Raw genomic sequence first — 6,545 nt, 5'->3', positions numbered from 1 at the left:
CTCTCCAATCTCTCAGTCCTGATCCTCAAAGGAAACTTACAAAATACTTCCCAGAGACGAGCCTATGAACTCCACTTCATCAACCTCCTGGATACTAAAAATCATGGACTAAATATAGACGTTGGATTTAGGACACATTATAACCTGCCTGACATCTGACTCCCCAGGTATCTCCCCACTATTCATCCCCCTTCTCTCTCTTCCCCACCTCCCCAGACTCTCTCTCACCCACTGACTCCTCAATCTACATTTTCACTGACTACCTGTCTTGTATGCATACCAGCCCAGCCGCTGGCTTCTTTACTTTTCATTCCATCCAGGAAGAGCACACACCAACTGCTGAAACTTCCTTAGCCTGACGAAGGGTTTTTGAACCCGAAAGCTTGCTTAATAACTATTCTCCAACCATTTGGGTTGATCTAATAAAAGATATCAGATTCACCCAAGGAACCTTGTCTGCCTATGTCCTTAGACCAACACGGCTACAACCTACACCCCTGCTAAATGAATTATGTCATTTAGATACTTTTGCCCCCTTGATGAATTTTTTGTGACAGTATAAAGGAAATGGTTTCCAGATGTTGTTCCACTGAAATAAAACGTTCCATTGCCACACCCCATTAGCTAGAAATTCAGATATTCATACTGGAAGTCTGGGATTTGGGTCCACACAGTAGAGACTAGTTAAAAGTTGGAAAACTGTATCCCTGTTTTTGGTAAACACTATTTGCTTACAGAGACAAAGGGCAAAGGACTTGCTAAAACTTGCATAACCTTTCCCAGAGGTCTGAGCTACAGCTGGACTGAAGTTTCTTTCTTATCATGAAAATGGAGCTTACTGACCCAATGCTCCCCTTCCACACAGGAACAAAGTAACTCTTAGTTTCCTCTTATATCCTTCCTCTTAGAGCACTGGAAACCCACTTAGAGCTGGATCAACTCTTTCCTCTCAGTGAGGCCACAGCTCCCATGTGATTTCTCAGTTGCTCCAGAACCTCTGAAGACTGAAGATCATGTGTGGGCTTTTATGGCAGATTAGATTGACACCAACATAGCACATGCTTGCGGGTTATGCTGAGGAGTTTAATGATCTGCAGCCTGCCTGGAAAGATATGGGGCTGAACTGTATTGCCCTTTGTGCACTCAGTGGTCACTTTCCAGCCGTGTGCCTTTTTGGCACAAATGTAGTTTGCAATATGATTATCCTGCACTCTGGAGGCACATGTGTACATAGACTGAGCATACGCAATAGGCTATGCACTGGCTGGGCAGGTATGCAGCTATGTAAACACATGCATGTAGATGTGGATGCATAAAGCATGACATTGAAGCTGGACAAAACCCCATTACTAATGAGTACTAATTACCAGTGGACAAAGAGAAAAAAGTATCTGATAAAAGGCATCTCATTAAGATAAAAACCTAGGAGTCAGTGTTGATACTTTTACATGTGTTCAAATTGCTTGCTCCAGCCCATTCATTAAAAAACAACATTCCTTCTCACAGAGCAGCTGTGTGTTCTTTAGCTCTTCTGTTACCTTCTGTAGCAAGGTACACCTCAGGGGTAGCCACCGCAGCTGTGGGTGGCTGGACTACACCTGCTCCACTTAGTTCCCCTTGGTCTCCCCAAGCTAACCACTAACCTCACCTGCCATGTCTTTATGGGTTACTGACTGCCCCTTGGGACTGGGGCAAGCCCTTATCTCTCTGTTCCTCCTGGTGCTACTCTCTATCTTAGACCAATGGTGCTCAATCTTTTTGGCCACTGTGCCAGATGGGCAGCGCCCATTCCATCTGTGTGCTGGATCTGACCAGTAGTCCTGAACCAGCACACAGGGCAGTTGTGGCGGGACCCCAACCTGGCCCCATGTGAGCAAGAAGGCTTGGCTCAGCCCCAACCCAGCCCCAAGTGGGGGAGGGGGCATAGACTGGCTTCAAACCAGCCACAGGGGAAGGTGTGGCCCAGCCGCAATCCAGCAGGGGGAGGTGACATGGTCAGCCCAAGTGAGGGAGGCTTCTCTGCCCGCTGAGAGCAGCCCCTCCTGTTTCTTGGGCTCTCTCCTCCTCCTGGTCCAGAGCTTACCCACTCTGCCAGAGAGCCCTTCCTTCCCTGATGCTTCAGGCCAAGGTGTTCCTTCCTTCCTGGAGCCAGTTTATATTCTGGCCTGGCTCTACCCTGCCAATAAACAGATCTCTAACGTGCATCTCTTCCACAGGGGTCTTCTATTTAGCTTCCCTTTTTAGCTTCATTTGCCTCTGGCCATCTCTGCCAGAGGCAGGCCTACATCTGGGGTCAGTATTTTCTTCCCATCAGCAGCCTATGCACCAATTAACAGTTTGTGCCCCAGATTTAGTCCACAGACCCACTTTGGTGCAGCCTCTTATTAAGCAGCTTGTTTCCCTTGTTAGCTGGGGCACCATCATCACAGTTCATCACTTTCTTCCTCCCCTGATCAGGGTTCTTTTCTCCACAGGGTTTATGGCTAAGTCCCATATCCTGTTCTGTAGCAGCCTTCTCCTTATACAGGCCCTTGCCCTTCTGGGCCAGAAAAGTTCAGCCACATGATTTTTTTTCTTGTTGTCAGCCCTTTTTCTTGTCTGCCAGGGCTTGGGTCCCCTGTTACACTTTTCATGAACCAATCTGCAAGCTAGTAGGAAATGAATGTGTTATGAGCCTTTCAAAGTCTCCTAAACAAAGCAACATTTCTGGTTAAACTGAAGTCAGTGTATGCTCAGTAACAGGGTGGAGACTATTATAAACATGACTCTAGAAGCCTTAAAAATATTCAGTTAAACATTCATGATCAGCGCTCCCCTTTCTTGCCCCTACAAAACTGCAGATGCAGCAAGTGGCAGCACACCCTGGGGAAGCCCCAGCTCACTGGCCACTGCTCCTCCATCCCCTACGTCTGGCTGCAGAAGTTGGGCTCTGTAGATTCTGATGGGCAGGACAGGGCTTTGGCTTTTAAAAGCATCATTCCTCTCTTGCAGACTTACAAGACAACCTGCAAGTTGATGTAAACCAATTATGTCCAGTAATACTTAGAAAAAATGCAGGATTCACATACAGTAGTTGGAGTTCCTGATTTGTCATGCCTGAATCAGATTTAAAGAGACCTCAGAAAATTGTCACACTAAGGGCAAAAGTCTGTCCGTCAAACGATCACTACACTGTGCGGAGGGTTTTTCATAAGCAAGCTACTTTGGTATGAATGCTGTGCCTGGAAGCCAGACTGCAAAGGGAGTGTGTGGTTATCGCAGGATGGAACCCAGACTGTTCTGGCTTTCTGCATGTCCTTTCACAGCATCTGATGAAGTGAACTTGGGGTCACGAGAGCTTGTGCTCTCTCTCTATCTTATGTAGTTAATCTACAAGGTGCTATCTACCCTGCCTTCTGACTAACAAGGCTAACTACCTCTCTCTATTCTTGTTATTGCCGGAGAGTTGCTGTATGACCTTAGGCAAATCACAGCTTTTCCTGTGCCTGAGATTCTCTACCAGGAAGCAGGAATAACAATTACCTCATGGTGTTCTGAAGTTTAATTTATTAATGCCTGTAATGTTAGATTCTTGAGTAGGAAGCAGTGTAGAAGTGTAAAATGCTGTTATAAATTAGATAGTGTATAATATAATAACAGCACAAACAGCGCGCACTGGTTTTTTTTAAGTTCTCTATCTGCTTTTCTGATGTCTGTTTGAAACAGTTTAAACTGCTCAGAGAGCATTCTGGCTGTCACTCCACTCCTCCTTTGAAGTCTTTGCTGTTGCAATAGGTTAATCACAAACAACTTTACTAAAATACCAAGTTAATTTATTTTTCCTCTGGAAATCATTATGTGCTGTCTGCAATGACAATGGAGATTTAAGTACACCGCTTATTTTTCTCTTTGGGTTCAATCTGGGTTCAGGGTTGTTTCATCAGCAAATATAGTTTCATACTTTCATAGTTTCTAGGGTCGGAAGGGACCTGGGCAGATCATCTAGTCCGACCCCCTGCCATGGCAGGAAAGAGTACTGGGGTCAAACGACCCCAGCAAGATGGTCATCTAACCTCCTCTTAAAACCCCCCAGGGTGGGAGCCTGCACCACCTCACTTGGAAGCTGGTTCCAGACCCTAGCCGCCCTGACCGTGAAGTAGCGCCTCCTGATGTCCAACTTAAACCTTCCCTCCGCCAGCTTGTGACCGTTATTCCTGGTCACTCCTGGCGGCGCTCGGGGGAACAGGGACTCCCCCAGTGCCTGTTGATCCCCCCTGACTAGTTTATAGCAGGCCACAAGATCCCCCCTCAGCCTTCTCTTCTGGAGGCTGAACAGGTTCAGGTCCCGTAATCTTTCCTCATAGGACCTGCCCTGCTGTCCCTTGATCATGCGGGTGGCCCTCCTCTGGACCCTCTCGATGCTGTCCACATCCCTCTTAAAGTGCGGCTCCCAGAACTGGACGCAGTACTCCAGCTGCGGCCTGACCAGTGCCGCATAGAGGGGGAGGATCACCTCCTTGGTCCTGCTTGAAATGCATCTGTGGATGCACGACAAGGTACAGTTGGCCTTCCTAGCCGCCTCCCCACACTGCCAAGCCATGTTCATCTTGGAGTCAATAATGACTCCAAGATCCTTTTCCACCTCCGTGCTGACAAGAGGGGAGTTCCTCAGCCTGTAGGTATGGTGCCGGTTGTTCCTCCCCAGGTGCATCACCTTGCACTTGTCTGTGTTGAACCTCATCCTGTTCTCCTCCGCCCATCCTTGTAACCTGTCACGGTCCGACTGTAGCCTGTCCTCTTTCAGTCGATCTCTTAGTTACATAATTGAAGCATAATGTTAGGATCACATGTGCCACACAGACATGACCTCCAGCATTACTTTAGCTAGTCTACCTTTCTCACGTGAGGACAAGCTCCCACATACTTTCTAATGCAGTGTCTAGACTAGTGCCTCCATTTTGTCTCAGCAGTATCTCCCCACTGATGTGTCTGATTGCTTTGTCTAACAAACATCAGTGCAATATTCCCTTAATTTCATTTTATTATTCTTAAATCTTACTCTTATACCCCACTTAACTCCTCTCCCTACTACAGCCCCACTCCAGCAAGAAAGTACATAATTTTAACCACACAAATAGCCAGATTGAAAAAAAATACGTATGAATTAACTTACACTTTGTATTAGCAGTGAGACTAATCACAGGTTTAAGGTGATGTTTTAATGTTTAAGATCTGTTCTAATGCTTGGCAAGGACTTCATTGTTGACATACTTCACAAAATTGATCTGACTCAAGTTCAGACTATTGATTGCTGCGAGCTCTATGGCACATGATTGACAGCCCAGAGGTTACAAGCTCAAGACCATAGCAGAAGTGTTCATGGTGCAGCCTTGTCAGATGCCAATGAATCTATAAATTCTGCTAAATATCTTGTCACACAAGGACATGACAAAGGAAAGGAAGAGTATTGATTATGTAAATGTATGTGTCAACTCTCCGTTGCTCTTTTGCTTTACAAATTGGAGTTCTGTTTCTACAGTACATTATTATATTATTTCACACATTCTATGATATCCATTGCCATCGCACCTTATTTCATAGAGCAGTGGTTGGTCACCTTTTTGCAGTGGCGGTTCAGAATGACCTGGCAGGAAAGAGACCGAGGTCAGATGACCCCAGCCAGGTGATTATCTAGCCTCTTCTTGAAGACCTCCAAGCTAGGTGATAGCACCACCTCTTTTGGAAGCCCATTCCAGAATGACCTGGCTTGGGTCCGAAGCAAGTCAGTGGTAGGCCCTGTCTGTTGCCACTGATGCCTTGCTTCTGCCTACCACCTAGCTGCACCATGGGCAAATCTCTGTCCGGCTGTGGCAAGACATGAGCAAATACCCCCACTGCCAGAATCCCACTGAAACTCCCCAAGTCCATGGGCTGGACCTAGCCTGTGGGCCATAGGTTGCTGGCCCCTGTCAGAGGGGAACTGACCATATTTAACTTCTGCTAAAAACAGTATTTTCATTTACCATTCAGTAATGCTTGGCCTCTTTGAGGTCAGATGTAACATTTCATAGACATTAGGGCTGGAAGGGACCTCGGAAGATCAAGTCCAGCCCCCTGCCCAAAGGGCAGGAAGTCAGCTGGGGTCATAGGATCCCAGCAAGATAAGCATCCAGTTTGCTCTTGAAGGTGTTCAATGTAGGTGCTTGAACCACCTCCGGTGGCAGGCTGTTCCAGACCTTGGGGGCTCGGACAGTAAAGAAATTCTTCCTTATGTCCAGCCTGAAACGGTCTTGCAGTAGTTTATGACCATTCGACCTCGTCATCCCTTGGGGCGCTCTGGTGAACAAACGTTCCCCCAGATACTGGTGGTAACCCCTGATAAACTTGTAGGTGGCCATCAGATCACCCCTGAGCCTGCGCTTTTCCAGGCTAAAGAGCCCCAGGGCTCTCAGCCTGTCATCGTAGGGTCTGCTTCCCTGACCTCTGATCATGCGCGTGGCTCTTCTCTGCACTCTCTCAAGCTTCTCCACATACTTTTTGAATTGTGGAGCCCAAAACTGGAAGCA

General features: G+C 47.0%; 1 protein-coding gene across 1 annotated transcript in view; it reads right to left on the bottom strand.

Annotated features, from left to right (window-relative positions):
• Positions 1-6,545, bottom strand: part of EFCC1 (EF-hand and coiled-coil domain containing 1) — a 127,274-nt gene that overhangs the window by 53,825 nt on the left and 66,904 nt on the right. The gene's annotated exons all lie outside the window — the stretch shown is intronic.

This window comes from Alligator sinensis, unplaced genomic scaffold, assembly GCF_000455745.1.
Source record: "Alligator sinensis unplaced genomic scaffold, ASM45574v1 scaffold81_3, whole genome shotgun sequence".
Taxonomy (NCBI): Eukaryota; Metazoa; Chordata; order Crocodylia; family Alligatoridae; genus Alligator; species Alligator sinensis.
Note: the sequence above shows the minus strand (reverse complement) of the source record. Positions and strands in the feature narration are given on the sequence as shown.